Genomic DNA, 18,985 nt, shown 5'->3' with positions numbered 1-18,985 from the left:
AGAGGCAGCGAACCGTTACAGTCATTTCCCTTTCCTCTGTACCAACCCCTGCTTTGGGAAGGAAAGTCAGGGTATCTACGGTCACCATAGGCTGTAATGAAGTTTAGCTTACAAGATATAAACGTAACTTTTACTCACAACATTTTACCATTAAGAGTGTATGATTATGCCAGGAATATGATCCCATGGAGGCCCAGAACATAAGGCATTAGTGCAAAATCATTCCTACATAACCATCTTGCATATGTGGAACTAGAAGTCATGCAGTAACATGAACCTCACTGCTTTATCCAAACCAAACTGCATCTATAATTTCAAATACTGTTTTGCCTCTTTTATAGGCCATGGTTCCAGATCTCTAAATAAGCAGAGGACTACTAACTCAGAAAGCAATCCCAACTGTCCGAGGCAAAAATCTCTTCAAAAAAAACTCAGAGCAATAAAAGAGGAGGCAGGGGCAGAAGTCAGATGCATCTAGAGTCGAGTCTCTTAGTGCCTCAGGGTAGCAGCACCATGGATTTAATGAAGCCAAAGAAATAAAGAGCTTGAATTTAACGTAAGCCCCAGAAGCATCCCTAGTGACAAACCTGCCGAGAGACGGAAGAGAAGCAGATGTAGTTTTTGACTGTGTCTCTGTATTCGGCAGCTACCATCACAATCCTTTAGGTACGTGTGTGTCTGCCTTCGGGCCTTGCAGTCTGACACTACCTGACATCAGCAGACAGGATGCTGATATCGTATTGATCTAATGAGCACTACAATCATGCAGCGAGTCATTGCACTTGCTCCCCTGGCCACAGAGTTTAACCAGGAGATTAAAACAAGATATTGACATCGGCACTACTCAAAGGGAAACTTCATCTCTAAAGATAACAACATTTCTTACAGATGTGGAAGGCAGCTGCAGGCAGGTTAATGATTATCCCCCCCAACAACCCCAATGCCAAACAACCTTCTGCATATGGTTATGTTTGGCTGCCGGATTTATCTTCTCCATGATTCTCATTGTGCTTTTATTCCATAAGGTTGATATAACGGCATCTCAAACAACCTGCCATCTGTAACTTTATTTATATTTAGCAAATGACAGTTTTATAATTAGGCAGAAGTAAGAAGTACTTACTATGGGGCTACCAACAAACATAACAATCCTAAAATTGTTGAGGACCTATAACAGTACTCCTTCAGCTTATGAACAGGTGTGGGTATCTGTTTTGACTACCATGTGGAACTTCTCGTGCCATTTGATAGAGCAGTCAGCATCCGCAGCGCTAATCAAACGCCCTGGGTGCTGACCGAACGGCACGTGCACAGAAGCTGATCTTGCAACCACAAAACCTGAACAGTTGTGAACTGAAATTGTCAAGGATTTTTCTTGCAAATTGAGCAAGTTTCTTGCCTCAGATCAATCAAGTCTGTAAGAAAGCTGTTGCGGGAATTATATCTTACCATGTCCTTGTCTTTACATTTAAGGAAAGCTGAGGGAAGAAGTATTATATTGTTATTAGATTAATTTAAAAATCTAAAAGAAATAATTGGACAGCATTTACAAAACAAGCTGCAGGGTTCATTGGTATCTCACAGTATTCAAATTAACAAAGGCAGTGGAAGCAGAACTTCAGTCCTCCCCAACTGAACAACCCTTTGCAAGGGCTGAACATCCACACAGACTGTGGGAGCCCACAGCAAGCTGGAACTGCTACTAAACTTCCCAGACACCATCATCCTGTAGAGCTGTTTCTCCAACTAAGTTTGCACTCTCACTTTTTTTTCCAATCAGGTGCAAGATACCAGCTACCCTGGCAGGCTCTTAACCATTCTTTTTTCCTGAAAGATATCATGGTTCCACAGTTCACAAAGCTGTGTTTTGCTAAGTTTAACATAGTTACTATTTCTGGCTTAACTGGAGCACGTTCTCCTCCCAGCTCTTCCTATAGGAATTATGATCCACTTGCACTCACCCTGTATTCAGATTTACATGGCATCATATTAGCTGGTTTTCCTCCCACCCTAGGTTATGATAAAAAGCATCCCCAGTCCCGAGCAGCGCAGCTGAGACCCAGTAGGTTCCTCTGCAAAGCCAAAACCGTAACGCTTCAGCTAAGGCATATCTGAGTACCTGAAAAACTGGCCCCTGATCTCTCCAGATAAGTAGTTGAAAAAACTAGCAATAATCAGCTGGACTTCCTCCCCCTGCCCCTCCCTTTAATGTGTATCATCCATACAGCTCAAATTGTATCGCATTTCACTATGATAACAAATCTTTAGTCACTGGAACCATGCCAATCACAAACTGAGACCAGAGCAGTTTTTAGTCTCTGCATAAACAAGAAGAAAACCTCCTTCTGTGCGTGGTGTCCTTGTCCAACCTCACAAGGCCCGCTCACACAAGTTACTGCAAGGCTGGCTTTCTGCAAGAGATTGTTAGCACTGATTACAAACACAGAAGTTACAAGCTGCTGGCTTAGAGTAGAAAACACCTGTTATAAAACCTAAGGCTAATTAAAAAATAAAGAAGTGTGAAAAAAAAATTTTAAAAATAATCAAACCCTTTCTCGAAGTCATCCACTACCACCACCCCAAGTTCAATTCTTCTGATTTATTTTTTGACTATTCTTTTTTTCTTAAAATGCCCTGTATGTGCCAAAAAAGAACCGAGAGGTCTCAACAGTTTGGTGCCACTGCAAGTTCAATCCAAAGATCCATGTCAGACTGATTAAATCATGGAAATTGATAGAAATACCACGTTGACTGATTTTTGGAGAAAGGTTGTCATATGCTGTAGACTACCATTTGCGAGTCTTGGGATATTTAGCATTATTTTTGTTTCTTAAACTTTAAATTCAAGTGAAATCACACAAAGATCTCCCCTTTCATAAGAAATTTCTAATCCCTGTAATAAACACGAATCTGAAATGATGTTTTATCTAACTCATGCATGAAAGCTTCTATGTTTTGGCAATAAAAGAAACAGAAAGAAGACACAAGATGTAGTTTCTCCTCTCCACTCCTAAGCTACTTACAGCTGCCAAGTGCTTTAGGCCAGGCACCCATCCAATAATTTTATCTTATAAAATTTCTCAATACCTTCTCAGGCAGTTATACACCTCAATTCCTTTAAGTAAAGCTGTACATTTTTCTAGAACACAAGACAACCTTGTCCACAAACTTGTTTGCCCTACAGAGAGTTGTTCCCCCCACACACTGCTGCTTTCTCGGGAGTACAGAAGTCTTAATTCAAATACTGCATTCCAAACATTATGAGATATCACATTAAGAGGTACCACAATCATAGCTTAGATTTTAAAGTTTTTACTCAGTGTATATATATGGGATGTAATGAGAGAGAGGTAGGGAAGAGGTTGGAGCACTTTACCATGACTGACAGTAAGTTCATCATCAGGATCAGAAAACAAACAGCAGAGCCCTGGAGTCAGCTGTTCCATCCAATCAACAAGATTTCCTTCTGCACGCAGAAACCTTATAATATCCTAAATTTACATTGCAAAATTACTTTTCAAGTGCTTCTTGTACAGTAGACCTAAGCTGCTAGACCTTTCCTCCAGAGAATCTGTCTTCCAGCCAATGCCTGCTAACAAGAGGAAGAAGGTGACAGCCAATCCTACGTTTTTGGCTGCTTTCACACCCCAACTCGTGCCAGCTCCTGCAATTGAACCATTACCTGCAGGCCCGGCTGATCAGCAACTCTCATCTGTATACATCTTCATCCCATCAAGCATTCAGTTACAAGTAACCTATTGGCTCTTAAAAACTAGAGGGTTTGGGTTTATGCATTTGAAAGCTACACATTTTCCTAACTTCATTTCTTCACTGCTACAACCTCTCAGCGCTAGCAACAGGGATGAGTTGGAAGTACAGACATAAGGCAACAGGAAGCTGAGGAAGACAGATAAATAAAATTGTGTAATGTAACAATTTGGATCTGCAGAGAAACTCATTCTCAGAAAAGATGTAACTAAGTTTGTCCTACACCCATGCTTAGGAAATAAACCTTTATTTTGAAGCAAGGAAGCCAAGAAGAACATTAGGAGCACCAAGAGCTTTGCAGAATTGTCCCCTGTGACCCTGGAAGGTCACATTAGGCAGTAACGGTACCTCTGACTATGCTACAGCTTTGGAGAAAAAAAATAAAAAAATAAGAAAATCACATTGTCCTGAGCAAATTTGATTCTCCGCTGACATTTATGTGTTACAGTCACACATAACCCAACACTGTCCTAGGCTTAGAGAATTTATTTTTTTCCTGTAAATATATGAGGCAAATCTCATGAACGGAGAACAGCCAATTAACCTAAATACCAGCGTTGGAACAAGCACAAGTAGTTTAAGATAGTCATGAACATATTTGTGCAGAAGATCAGAGGATTACAGATTTCACTCTGAGTAGTGAAGAAAGAAAAGCTATTAACTTTCAAGAGGGACTTAAGTCATCATTCAAGAGAGTTTTAAACATGGTTGCCTGCAATGGTAAGGACCTGAACGTAAAACAAACACCAGAAGGCCTGTTGTCATTCTAATTCTTGAAGGGACAGGAGGGAAGAGATCATCCAGTAAGATATGTGTATCTGTAGCCAATCCAGCTGCTCTTTCAAGAGGTGTTATCAGAGCATTTTCAAAATGATAACAGCTAAATCTACCCAGCATATCATATTTCCAACAGTGCCAGAGATTAACTTGGAGAACAGCATTTGCCAACATGTATGTTTAATCAGTGGGAGGTAGCAAAGTTCTTATCCAGCTAGTTGTGGAGGGTTTTGGTGGAACAAGGCTCTTTGCAGAAGTGGGGAATATGTATATAAGGCAACACTGAAGCTGCTCTTACGAACACAGCAATGCTTTATTTCATTCCAGTAATAAACCCACGTCTTCCCCTGTGCAATATTCATTACAATATAGTTAAGGGAAAGACATCTTCTTATCTGCAATTATAGGACCAGACAACTGCTCAAAACAGCCACAATGGGGAAAAAATTAAAAATATGATACACAACAAGCCTTGCTCACACCTTAGCCTTCCTCAATAGTACCAAAATGATCGCTGTTGTTTTTAACCTGCAAAATGGCTGCAATCTTAAAATACTCTCACTGAATGATCTTCAGCCAACTGGAAAAGGAAGAAATGCAGCTGGAGTAACGCAAGCACTTGAGAAAAATTCCACTTTTCTCCAGTAACATCTGCTTTGCTGGTCCACATGGCTCTGCCTGTGATATAATTTTACTCATTTGGTAAGAATCAAGACCCTCATCACTTTGAAGATTATACAGGCAATTGTTTTGTTTTACACAAAACTTACTCTGGACGAGAGAGCAAAATGTTAAAACAGAAAGAAGAAGATAAAAGTTAACAACTAAAAATTGGAAGAGAAAAGAATAATTTGCTTTGGTTGTGGCCTAATCCCTCTAATCACATATGGCAGCTTGCCATCTGTTTCATGGGCTTGGCTGTTGGCAGCAGTGCCTAAGAGTGTCAATCTCTATACCTATTATGGCATACAATCATTTGGCCGGTGGTTTCAGGAGGATGTGGTCTCTGGAATAAGAGGTTCATAAATTAAAGAGAAGCCTCAGAGAAACACACCTAAATTTTTCTTTTCCCTGTGACCACTGCATGTCAGACTAACTATAGATTCCACGCCATTTATTTTACACTACTCAAACTGAATTTTGAAGTAGCTTCAAAATTACAGAGATTCCAGCAAGTTAACATCAATAACATCATTAATAATAATATCATCATTATAAATTCTGAGGTTCTTCAAATCTAGTTGTATTTTCTTGCACATCATTCCATTGGCACTTTGTTGTGGTTTAATCCCAGTAGGCACATTGTTTGAATTAATAATAGTCCACTTGCAAGGAATTCATTCTTCCAGTTCTTTTCATCAAGAGTTACACCACAAAGAATATTTTCTCAGGATCAGGGACTTGAAATATAATAATGAAGGCGGCTCAATCCTCTAGACCCCTGAAGGCAGAGCACTGTCTATTGTGTAACAATTATTCTCATCTCCCTTTACAGAGGGACTAGGCTCCCTCCAAAAGCAGAAGTGTGGAGGGCTCACAAGACCCAATCTCTCATCGTCACTTTCTCATTCTTCATGTCAGCATTCGCATTAGACGCGCACAGGGTCAAGCTTAAGAGAGTGGTTTTAGGTCTTGTTTTAAAAGAGATTTAAGTAAAACCCTAAAATGTTTAAGAGAGACTTGCAGCAAACCAATTACTTGATGGGAATTTATCTCCTGACTACACATACGCTTGTCTGGCACAGCTCTGCATTTAGTGGCTAGCTCTTTCTGAATGTTTTCCCAACTCACAAGATAGATTCAAATCCTAGGAAGGAATTTCCACAAGAAACAGCTAAAAGATTGTCCGTCCCCCCCAACCTAAAACTCAGAATGCAAGTAATTGATTAATTCCTTAAAAAGCCAGTTAAGATGCCAATGTCTTCCTTTCATTTTACAGGAAAGGTGTGCTCATCCTCTTCCATCCCACCCACTTGCCATCTTAAATGTACAGATTCAGTACTGAAGATAAAAGTAAGAAGGGGCCAAAAGCACCTGCATTCCCTTCTCACAAACTTTTATTGTAGAATGGAAAACACACCTGCTCTTCCTTTCGCCCCCAGTGTCCCACAGAGAGCATTTGCATATAGCCAGGAGCTGCTGAATCCCCATGAATTACTCTCCTTTTCTTTTCTTCCCTTGCCCCATTCTTCCAAAAAATATACCTATTCTAGCCTGAGACTTGGCATTCACTGCATTAGGCCAACAAGCATTGTTTCTTGATGGAAGTCAAACTAAAATACTCGTTGTGTACTAGGAAGTCCTTGGGAAAAAATAAATAAGTAAACAAACAAACCAGAAAGGCAAAACAAAGCAAGAAAAAAAGAAAAACATGAAGACGAAAAGGCTGAAGTAGCAGAATTCCCCCATACAGACTGTGCTTGGAATATACTTCTCCCTGATTCATCTTAGGCTTTTATTCACTTAGATGCTTGTAGATATGAGAAATCTGAAAGGAACTTTCACAAATATATCAGAAAAAGGAATCTCTGTCCAGTTTCTAATTTTTCCTGTGCTACTCCAAAAAGGCAACTAACCCTATATTCCCCTCCTCTTTCATTAAAAAAAAAATCCCAGATTCCATGAGCAGTTATAGCTCTCAGTAAATTGTAACTAGTGATTTACTTTACTTTTTCTTCCTAGGCAGGTATTCACAAAGTCTTCACTGGACTTTTAGGATGTTTTCTACATTAATTCCCTTGACATGGATGGTCAAAGAGTAGTGCTGTGGAATTGATTAAAAAAAAAACAACAAACCTGTTGTTAAACATACTGGGTTTGGTTTAAGCAAATTTTATCCTTAAGCAAATCAAAGTTACAATGTTCCCAATGTAGAGGTGTTGACAAGTTTATATATTGCAGACTTCAGGGGAACTATCCTACCTCTACCCTGCTTCCTTGCTCTCCCACTATTTAGCAAGTACTTGGGTACTTTTTAGTTAGGACTGTGTCCTGGAAATTGTACCACTCAAGAATGGAAGTGTGCAAAACAGCGCGACTCATTAACAAGTATTTCCTATCAGTGGCTACTGGGAAGTGACACACTTCCTGCACCTTGGTTAGATAATCTTTTCTGTACGAAAGCAAAGCACACTAAGCCGCCGTTTACACAGCGGAGTGCTGACTCTTTGCTAGTGCAAGCTTTCTAACAAGAGGACTTTACTAAAGGCCTAGCAGTGTTGATGCAAAGAAATTCATGTTACAAACAGCAATATTGGTATATATACAAATAACAAATGGATTTGCATTCAAATACTTACTTAGACTACTGCTCACTCTGTTAAGCTATCATTAAGACATTTTGTAGAGCGGTTTCAGTCTTGGACACCAGTTGGAAGACTCTCACTTGACAGTTTCTGAAGAAACTTTGGAAAAGGTTCGTTTCAAAGCCTGTCCACACGACTTCTCTTGTAATTTTTATCCCATCATTATGGGAATCCGTTAGTCAGTATCTGTTGCATCGCTGTGAGTTTAAGAGACCCCACTCTCACTCCTCATTTGAGTCAAGATGATGAGCTAATTGAGCAAGGACAGCCACCATCACTGACAGACTGATTTTCCTCCACTACATTTGTAAAACTAGGAACCCATGGATTAACAGGCTGCCCTCTTTTATGCATCATTTTGGTCTGCTCTAAAGCATTGTCACAGCCAACTGCTCACTACACTGGTGGTGGCACTTTTACTCTACAGGAGGGTGCACAATACAGCTTTGTGGTACAGGTTGAGCCAAATCGGGAGGGCAACATTTTACGTCATCTTTGCCCCACTGATCTCAGCTTCACCAGAGCCACTTTGCCTGTAGCCCAACGTAAAACCGAGGTCACGCAGAACATTGCAAAAGGCACTCCATCATTCTCAGACATGATTAACTGTGTAAGCAAGTAGCTGTGGGAAACAAAATCATTCCTTACTCACCTAAATCACTCTCATTTGTCACTGCAGTCCCCCTGCTTTTCAGCCACCAACCTTGTTACTGTAACTACAGCTCTGTTTCACTGGTTACTTAGGTGCACAAAGACCAGTGAACAAAACAAGCCCTTTGCCTGTCCTTTCTCACAAGATGACTGACTAACCACTGACCTCAGACATTCACTAGTGCAAGTTTTTAAGGTTAAAATTACCCACCTAATAATTGATGTAATCTGAAGGCTACTAAGAAAGCTTGTGTCAATTAATCCAGTCCTTGGTACGATAACTGAGGCACACACCTATCTGAAAACAGGGCCTTAACATAGAATCCAATTACCAACAAAAATTAGGTGCCAGAGAAAAAAGAATGTTCTTTATGCAGTCATAGAAACAATAAGCAAGATAAGGAGGGAGGTGGGAAAAAAAGCACTTTGGAGAAGTTTCCAGGTAAATTAAAAATCAAAATGGTTTAAAAAAAGCTAGCCTGCAGACTGAACAGTCAGAACCAGGTTTCATCTCAGCCACCAAAATTAATTTAATCTTTGCAATGAAGTTTTTATTTTGGAGTTATTGTTGTTTTTTAATAGATAAATTTAAAAAAAGAGCTTACTATAGCTCCCTATTAAGGAGAAAATCACTCATTTTCCTATGCATAATGATGTTTTAATGGATAGCCCCCTAATATGAATATTCCATCTGACAACAGGTTCATTCTGGCTAAGTTGAAACCAGCCAGCAGCAACGTCAGCCCTCCTCAATGGCGATATTAAAATGCAAGAATAACAGGAAGTCTATCAGCCATGAAAACTTCACTCACAAGATTGTTTGCACTGCTGGGCTGGGCTATATCACGCAAAACACAGTCTTTCCCCCGACCGGTACCAGTTTCACTGAATACTTATGGCCAAATCCAAACAGAGCACCCGGGGACCAAAAAGCAAGGTGCGCTGTGATGCAAGGAGCCTGAAAGGGCACGGTGAGAGCTAAACCCAGTTACTGCACTTGAGAAGTGAGGAGCAGGCAACAGTTTCTGTAGCAGCCTCCCGTTGCACTGGATGAGGTGTGGTGTGTGAAATCACACTGCATGGATGGGATTTGCCCTGTAAATGCTGCCAAATAGCAGAGGGATAGGAAAGAGGGAGAAGATTGCAATTGAAATTGTTTCTCAGACACAGGTAGCAAAATCAGGAGTTTAGCGTTTGCGAGGCTGGAGTTTGGAGTGTAATGCCTGTCCCTGAACAGGTATTTGGTTTTGCAGGAGTGGCTCATTCTTTAAGGGCATAGCTATGCAAGGTGTTAGCTCTCTCTTGCCCAATGGCACATACCCAGGAGGTGGCCAAAACCAGAGCCCCCAAAACCACTTAACCCAAAAGGATTCAGACTCACATCCCCTTGTTTACCAAAAATATATGACAGTCTCTTAAGGTTTCACTTAGGTCGCTTTTAACCATTCCTAGGGCTGCACTACCAAGGATTACACCACCCATCTCAGGGAACGACTATTAGTTTGCAGTGATGTCACAGCCTTGCAGGCAGAAACAACACCACAGGTCTACTTTCTCTCAGTCAGGCCACCACATTGCAAATCAAACTCTCTCTCCTGACTTTCCTCCTCACCCAGCCAGCCCTGCATTCCTGGCTACACAGCAGCCCAGTTCTACTAGGGCAGAGGGAACAGGAGAGTAACCTGAGGGTATTAATTTTTAATCCAAGTCTCTTAATCTCCAGACAAGTATTCTAATCACTATGAAACAAGACAAATTTAATGACATTTCCACTAATACAAATTATCCCAGGCTTGAGAAACAGAACAAACAAAACCAACCCACAACTGAGAGTTACATACTTGTGTCAATACCCAGGTGGAAAACAGGCAACCTGCAAATTAAGCACGGTCAGAAAAAAAGATCGTAACTGTTTTGGGTAGGCAGGACCAGAACAGAAGGTCAAGGGCTCACTACTTCTGGTTTTTGTTAGATTTCTGCCTGGGACTTAAACACATACCTTTTGCTTACGGTGCCTGAAGTGCAATTACACAGGATTTTTGGACCTCACCCTTAATTTTTCACAACTGATGATCTATTTTTAATGCTATTTTTTAATCACATAAGCCATTTAAATTCAGTAGAGAAGAAAAGCACATGGGTAGGTTTTAACATCTTTAGAGCTGATGGTCTAAAAGCATTTCTAACCCAGGAGTTCTTGAATACGCTGATCTGCTTCTGAAGCTCTAGTTACATGGCTGAGATTACACAGTCCATCCAGAAGTAAATCACTGTCAATTTATCAGTCAGTCAGAAACAGACTAATAGTAACACTGGGCAGGCAATTTCATGTGGAATTTACCAATGTTCAGCTTGATCCTTCTGTAGAACAAAAGCATCTGGCAATGAGTCTAGAATATTGCTGTGACAGTTACTCTGCAAATAAGCATCTCCTTTGTTCTTACTTTGATTTTTATTTATACACACACACCCCTATTCTATACATAGAAACAGAGACAGAAATGCAGGATCTCGACTAGGAGAGAGAAAGAAAAGAAAAATTTACTTTTAAAAGATTTATACTTCTGAGGAAAAGTATAGCAAGATGGAAGAAGAAAAATTGTTGTTTGTTAATTTGGTGTATTCGCACAGGATACTGAGCGGGATTCAGGTCAAAAATGTCTTACATTATCATCTAGATAAGGAGCTATAAAATAAGAAGAGGGGAGAAGTATTCTTTTCCTCTTCACACATTATCTCTCTTCCCATTGCCACTCTCAATGCAATAAACAGAGTCAAGTTACACATAGCGAGGAAACCTTATACCATGAAGTAAAAATCTAGCACAGCCAGTTGCTGTACCCAGGTGAATTGGAATGACTTCCTACCACAAGAACAAAGCATGAATAAGTCTGCTAAAATCAGATGTCACTTGCGTTATGCCCATATAAGCTACAGAACTGGAGACTGCTAATACAGCAAAGGCAACATCACTGGTTTGACATACCATAAAGCATGAGCGTTCTGGCACTAGAATCACAGAATCATTTAGGTTGGAAAAGACCTTTAAGATCATCAAGTCCAATTGTTAACCTAACACTGCCAAGTCCACCACTAAACCATGTTCCTAACCACCACATCTAGAACAAACTAAGGAGCCTCCTTAAATAAGCTGACTTTAAATGCATCAGGTGATAGACTTTGAGCACCAGGAGGCTACCTATTGCTTTCAGCAGTTACCTGTTAGTCACCCATCCCGGATGAAGAGCACTCGCTGTGCAGAAAAACAAATTGTTTACAATGGTGCAAAAGAAGTCACTATTGAATGAAGACTGACTTCCATAGGCCAGAACCATCACTTTTAATGAAAGAAAAATAAAGTCAAACATTTTTCCTACTGAGAGACTATGAATTACTTTTAAGTTTCCCTGCAAATAATGTTTTCTTAGAAGGTTTTTGTTTGAAGTCTGCACTATTCACCACTGGGAAAGCCAATTCCTCTCTGTCATAAGCACAAGAAACACAGTGTAAAAAAAAGTGATTCCTTCAACTTCACCCCACCGTTTAGCTTCCTGGTTAAGCTTTTTTTTCTAGATACAACAGTTAAAATCTCACCTTCTGCACAAGCATCAAAGGTTTTCTCCAATTACTAAATTGGAGCATTACTTCCACCTGGCAATCTGGCAAGTGTCTCCTGCAGAACAATGCGAGTTTACTCCAGAGAATCTATCTGTCCATGGTCTCTACCCAGTGTTTCAGAGAAAAGACAAATTCACCTTTCTGGCATTAATTTTTGGGGTCAATGAAGTGTTGTTTACTCTGGCCTTTGTCAGCATTGGTAAAACAAGAATATGGATATCTATTTCACTGAATTTTAAAAGCCTGACAGTGAAACTGATAATAAATTATTCTGGGGTGCAAGAGATGCTGTGGAAGGAAATGTCTTTAACAAGGGACAGGTCCAATGACAGCTTCAGAAAATTCAAGAATGCGCTTTGCAGCCAAAGCAGAGGCCTGCTGCACCCACAAGGTAGATGCTAAGTAAGCAAAATGCTTATTATTTCCTTGCCTTACACCCAGACACAAGCATACTAAAATATGGTAATTGGTAAGAGTGAATAAGCATTTTCTAACATAATATTACTAGTAGTATTTTATTTACATACTTACACACAGCTATGTTGTTAGACATAAGTGCAAATGGACAGAGACTTGCAGTATACTTGCCCAAACAGTGCACAGGAAAACATGTGCAAATCATAACAAACTGCAAATAATAAAAAATTGTAAGGTAAGTGCAAAGAATGTGTAGTGGGCAGGAAAGATGTCAGACGAAACCACAATAAACCCACAGAACAAAGAGAAGATATTTAGTTTGAAGGATTATTCTGGTTCCATCAGGCATAAGAAAGATGCCTACCAAAACTAGGGTAGAGTCTTACTCCCCAAAATAATGTGAACTATGTCAAAGGCGGATGAAGTTACCCTGTTTTCTTCCAGGGAGGCAACAAGGTGCATAAAACACTACCAATAAGCAAAGAAAGATGGTAATTTATGAAAATCACAAAGTGCTTACTTTGATTGCAACTTGTCTTGCTAAAGAGCTCTCAAGCACTTCTACCTTGACGACTGAGACCATCAAGAACTATAGCCATGAGCACTAAATACAGGGCACCAACTCCATGGCATTGTAGAGTTCCAGGTTCACTACCAGTTATGGATGTGATCATTAAGAACTGTAAGGAAAATGTAGTAATAATGACTGATGGCAACTGAGAACGAATGACTGGAAATCTGTATTGTTGATGTATATTAGTTTAGTGAAGTGGTTCGATTCGTCAGTCTTTTAAATACTCCATCACAGAAATCTCCAATTGTCTGATATATGTAAACACACAAATGTTTTGTTGCAACACTTTGATTGCTTCTTCTATCCAGGAAAATTAAGTTTCTTGTCAGATCATCATGTCAAGCATGTTTTAAGTCCCCTCCCCTTACACTTTTGGGAAAGTTCAGAAATACTTGTCTTGCCACTTGACAATCTGTCCCCAGATTCAAGTGACCTTTATCCTGCAATGGAAATCTTATAAGCACCTAGAAAAGACAAAACCAGGCACGTTAGACTCCACTTCTGCAAGTCACTCCAGAGACAGCGTGGAAGATGCAATTATTTTAGTGTTTTGAAATGAAAACGTTTGCTATTTACATAAAGGTCATTAACATCTCTCAACTGAGAACTAAGCGCCCTCTTTAAATAAAGAGAGCCCTTTTATTAAAGCAGGCTTCTGCAGGAGTTCGGTGCAGGTAGGTTTGTACAGTTACTCAGCTCTCACCACCAGACAGGAGCTCCCTTGAGCAGAAGGGGGGTGTCTCAGGGCCCGGCCCCCCTCGCAGGGGGGAGGCCGCAGTTCTCCACACCGGCTCCAGAGAGGGGTTCTGAGGGAAAAATCGCCGAGAAGCGGCTCTTCCCTCCGCCTTAATAACAGGGGCTGGGCAGGGGAGACACCTGTGAGATCTCCCTCGTCCTGAGGCGAGCGGGCCCCGCGGGCTGACGGCAGCCGGAGCACTCGGGTACGGAGCAGCTGCGTGGAGCCAGGGCTCCTCAGCTGCCAATAGGCTCATCCTCGCGCTGCTCCAGCACTGCGGGCTGGTTCATACCCTTGTTTTTAAAATCTTTTTTTAATCACTCCTTTAGCAAGACAACCCCACGCCCCTCCCCCGCGAAGCTCCTCAGGGCAGACTCACCCTCCCCGCCGGACCCCGCCGCCCTTTCCACGGCTCCCCCAGCCCCTCTCTCCGGACAGAAACCGCCCCACTTACCTCGTCCCGGACGGCAGCCGCTGCTCCCCGCTTGTCTGAGGGGAAGGGAGGTGGCGAGGAGAGGCAGCCCCGGCCCGCCGCCGCCGGAGCCAATGGCGGCGCAGCCTCCCTCAGACCTGGGCGGCTCCCGGGCCCGCCCGCCGCCGCCGCCGCCGCCGCCGCCCCCGCTCCGGCCCCGCTGCCGTTTGTGTCACCTGTGGCACCGAGAGGGCGTCCCGGGGGGGCGGGGGGACCGGCGGGAGCCTTCGGGGGCGAGTTTGAGCGGGCACTCCTGAGGCAGAAGCTCCCGGAGGCGGGCTGGCTCCACAGCGGAAAGTGGGTCTTTCACGTAAAGTCCAGGCAGGGGATATCAGCCTGACTTGACTGTCTTGAGGTAAAATGATCAGTATTTCACTTCAGCTGGTGATAGGCAGCCGCCTTGAGGTAAAATGATCAGTATTTCCCTTTATCTGCTGACAGGTAACCTAAGAGGCGTGACCACACGCCCCTGTTTGCAGTAAAGATACAGGCAGTGATAACAGAGGTTTTAGTCATCTATTTGTCCAGGAAGCCGCTGTAAGTGCTTTTTTTGTTTAATTAGTGCCACAAAACACACATGCCACCATTTCATAAGGATGTTTTAGCAGGCGGCAGCCAAGGCACCAAGGTGATTTCTGAAGCCTGAGTCAGCGAGGTGACAGCACCGACCCCCTGTCATGGAGAGCTGGGGCGGTGGTATTTTCCCATTTCACATGTTCTTCCCACAGTGCTTTCTTGATATTTTAATTCTGTTTTGGGGCAGATGGAGGATTTCAGTCTCCGGAGTGCCCAGGAGTGGGGCCTGCCCATGAGGCGATCGCTCCACTCCCATTTGCAGGAGCCCGGTTTTAAATGACTTCCCCATTGTCTTCCCAGCCTGAGTCCATTCGTTCCCCAAATCCTCCATCATCAGCACTGGCTTCCTGCGAACCGTAAATCCTTGTGCTTCATCTTCTACTCTATCTTGGATATGGTGAAACAATTTAATACTTTCTAGAAAAAATGTTGTATACATGGCATTGGTATAAAGGTTTAGTAAACTACGTGTCTTTTCAATTTCATGTATTTTATACGTGTCTCTTCTTTCCCGATGGCAAAATGAGGGACTAGAGCATGCTTTATGCAGTATCCAGTAAAATTCTGGCTTAAGGAGCCTTTAATGAGTCTTCCATTCAGTTCACAAGGATCAAAGTGAATTAGAGACCTTGTGAAAGCTTAAAACTTGGTTTCTGCCTGCAATAATTTTCATTCAAGCATCTCTCATCCACATATGCTGTTTATTCATCCTAATACGGCATACTAAACTGTACTTGTTCAAACCCACACTGACCTCCAGTGCAGACAAGAAACATGGCTTGGTATGTTAATTAGCGGTGGGGGCCGTTTTTACACGCTTGGTACATGGAACATATTTTTCTATTGTGTTAAATATCTCTTTTTTTCCCCTCTCACAGCAATCCCAAAGAGAAGGAAGGGTAAAACTGAACTTTTTTAGCCTAGACAGGCTGTATCTGCTGGCAGTTGTAGGTACGTCTGGCCTCTGCTGGATGGAGCCGGAACTGATGGGTCTGGTGCACCCATTGCCCAAACCGCTTACCCTTTTCATCAAGGATTTTGGACCCAGGTTTAGGGAAGAGCAGCTCCTTGCTGCTAGGAAGCTCCAGGGGGCAGAGACCTCCAGCATCGTGCCAAGTGACAGCTGCAAAACTGTGTGTGGGGTGTGTGCTGTGTCTGTTAATATATATATATACGTGTTCTCTCCTACTCACATTTAGTTTAGTGATTTGTTCTTGAAATGGATTCAGATGAAATCTGTGGGATTATGTATGCAGGGGCTGTCCCAGCTCAATCCAGTTGCCAGTTCATAGCCTGAGTATTTACAATACTGAAAATACCTGAACGGCATGCGTGGCAAGGACCCTCAGACTGATTCCTCAGGAACTCCAGATGGGAAGAGTCTGCAACCAGTATACAGCCTGTGCCCAGAGTTGCACAGTGGTATTCCTTTCAGATTCAGAAGGCGGATCACCTTTTGAACTTCACCCCCTCATTCAGCATGCCTTTCTCTCTAGCCGTTATCCAAAGCAGAAAGCCAGCCATCTCATCATCTCCCTGCCTGGCTACTCCCAAGCCCAGCACAGGAGCTATCAACCCGTCAAAGGTCCCTCTTCACACACAGGAAAGAGCACAAGAGCAGGTGAGGGAGCCCCAGTAACCCCTTCAGAGACATGGTCCTTCCCAGGGGAGCCTCAGTACCTTACAGGCTGCGGGATCACTGCCTGTGGGGGTGAGACACACTGTGGGATGCAAGGGAAGAGGGCTGTCAATTGCACAAGGCCTACTATGAGATATTCAGGGGACAAGCCAAAGGCTGGGAAAAAGGAAGGATAAAGGTATTTTGGAAAGGAACAAGCATGGGAAAACAGAGGGATGGGGGATAAAAGGGGCCAGTTATATGTAATCAGGGCTGGTCAGTGTGCTTGTGTGCCCGTGCCCTGCACCTGCTGAGCATCATCTGTCCTGTCTTCTATTAAACCTCATTTCTACTTTTTTTTTGGGGGGGGCGGGGAAGGGAGGTGAGTGGTGATTCATTCTGCATGAATGTGTGTGTATGGCGGCACTACTTCTGAACTTTTGATGGGTCGTGTCATGGGACGGGCAAACCCTCTGCAATCTTACCGAAAGAAGGCATTTCTTGATGTCTTTAAAAAGTAAGTCTTCAAAAATCTTTTAAAAATAATTTAAAAATTCTTTTAAAATGTAACAAGAAAATGTATACCAAAGGTGTAAACTGCGAAAGGAAACTGTGGGTAATTTAGCTGTGTATGGTGCTCTCTGTGGGAAGAAAGAGAATGGCTTGATAATAATGATCATGAAATAAAGAACAAACGTGCACGAATAGGGCCTGATCCTTTTCTTGCTCTTTTGCTCTGAGACAAAACAAACCTAAGTTCTGTTGCCACTGAGCAGGGCATCTTTAAATTCGAGCTATTATGCAGCATTGCTTGAGGTTGCTCTCAAATGCCCAGTTGAGGAAAAGACATGAAGCTCTAATTTGCTGTTTGATGATTTCTAGGAGGGGAGAAGGAGTCTATGAATAACTGCAGTTTTCCCCAAGGACTGATCAAGACAGTTTCTGCTTTGCAATTGAAGAGAGATGCTGTCTTACGTTTAATTAGATCGTCTTTTGTCGTTAAACTAGCTGCTCTCTGATCCTTTCCACATCCACTTTTAGTCTCTAACAGTTGTCCTGTACATGCACATATTTGTAAAAAGGTGAATTTGCCATTTTAAACCTGATCAGAACACGGAGCCAAAACAAGTTCCATGTACTAGCGACATATAAAAAGTGGTTCTGGCACTTCTCATGGAAATTTCTAATCTCGCCGTGGCTTTACCCTCTCTTATCAGATTTCCAAAGTTAAAAAAAAAAGAAGAAAAAAGAAGTTTAAAGAAACATGAGAACTTCTCTTCCAGTTGTCAAGTCAGTGGGACGGTTAAGTGGGAAAGTCAGCATTAGCGATGGAGTCAGAATAGGAACCAGGTCTCTGGAGTGGACTTTGCTATAAGACTTTTCTTTCAGCAGCACCTTCCGCAGCCCATCTTAGAAGGTCACTGGGAAGGAAACCACATTCTCTGCCTTGCCTCTTTTTGGCACAATGTGTGTTTCCTGGCTTTCTTTCTGGCAGCGTGCAAGGCTGAGAATTCTGGAAATACCCCAAAACAGTGAAGGCTTCTTCTCCAGTCTTAGAAGGTGTTCATAAAAGGTTTCATTTAATTTCTCTAGTTACCTAAATAAGCAACCACTCAAATGTCCCATACTGCCCCTGCCCTTCCATCAATATTGATATTTATTGAATACAGCAGGACTTGCCAGTTCAAAACCACAGAATCACAGAATGGCCAGGGTTGGAAGGGCCCTCTGGAGATCATCTAGTCCCACCCCCTGCCAGAGCAGGGTCACCCAGAGCAGGTTGCACAGGAACGCGTCCCAGTGGGTTTGGAATGTCTCCAGAGACGGAGACTCCACCACCTCTCTGGGCAGCCTGTTCCAGTGCTCTGCCACCCTCAAAGTAAAGAAGTTCCTCCTCATGTTTAGGTGGAACTTCCTATGCTCAAGTTTGTGCCCGTTATCTCTTGTCCTGTCCCCGGGCACCACTGAAAAGAGCCTGGCCCCATCCTCCTGACACCCACCCTTGAAGTATTTATAAGTGTTGATAAGATCCTCCCTCAGTCGTCTTTTTTCCAGACTGAAGAGACCCAAATCCTTCAGCCTTTCTTCATAAGAGAGATGTTCCAATCCCCTAATCATCTTTGTAGCCCTTTGCTGCACCCTTTCCAGCAGTTCCCTGTCCCTCTTGAACCGGGGAGCCCAGAACTGGACACATACTCCAGATGCGGCCTCACCAGGGCAGAGTAGAGGGGGAAGATGACCTCCCTCGACCTGCTGGCCGAGCAGGTCCAGCAAAACCAGCCCTAGCAATACTCTGCTGCCTTACATCCTTTCTTGTGATGGGCATTTTGTCGGTGGAATACAGGACTTGTAGAGTTATGTCCTCTGTTTCTGCCTTGCTCCCAGGTCCCATATCTTTCAGAGCCTTTCCCAGGTCCTACATCTGCCTCCTCAGACTCTCGCTGGGCTTTCTGCATGGCTCAGGAGAAGGTCT

At 42.7% G+C, this 18,985-nt stretch overlaps 1 protein-coding gene across 7 annotated transcripts in view; it reads right to left on the bottom strand.

Moving 5' to 3' along the window:
* SYTL2 (synaptotagmin like 2) overlaps positions 1–14,440 on the bottom strand; it is a 59,658-nt gene extending 45,218 nt beyond the window's left edge. For all 7 annotated transcript variants that reach the window (XR_012585209.1, XR_012585210.1, XM_074572407.1 and 4 more), the window contains exon 1: positions 14,301–14,440. The gene's annotated coding sequence lies outside the window, so the exon portion shown is untranslated. The remainder of the gene's footprint in view (positions 1–14,300) is intronic.
* Between the last annotated feature and the right edge of the window lie 4,545 nt (positions 14,441–18,985).

The sequence above is a fragment of the Larus michahellis genome, chromosome 1, assembly GCF_964199755.1.
Source record: "Larus michahellis chromosome 1, bLarMic1.1, whole genome shotgun sequence".
Classification (NCBI taxonomy): Eukaryota; Metazoa; Chordata; class Aves; order Charadriiformes; family Laridae; genus Larus; species Larus michahellis.
The sequence above is the reverse complement of the archived record's forward strand: the minus strand, read 5'-3'. Positions and strand labels throughout refer to the sequence as shown.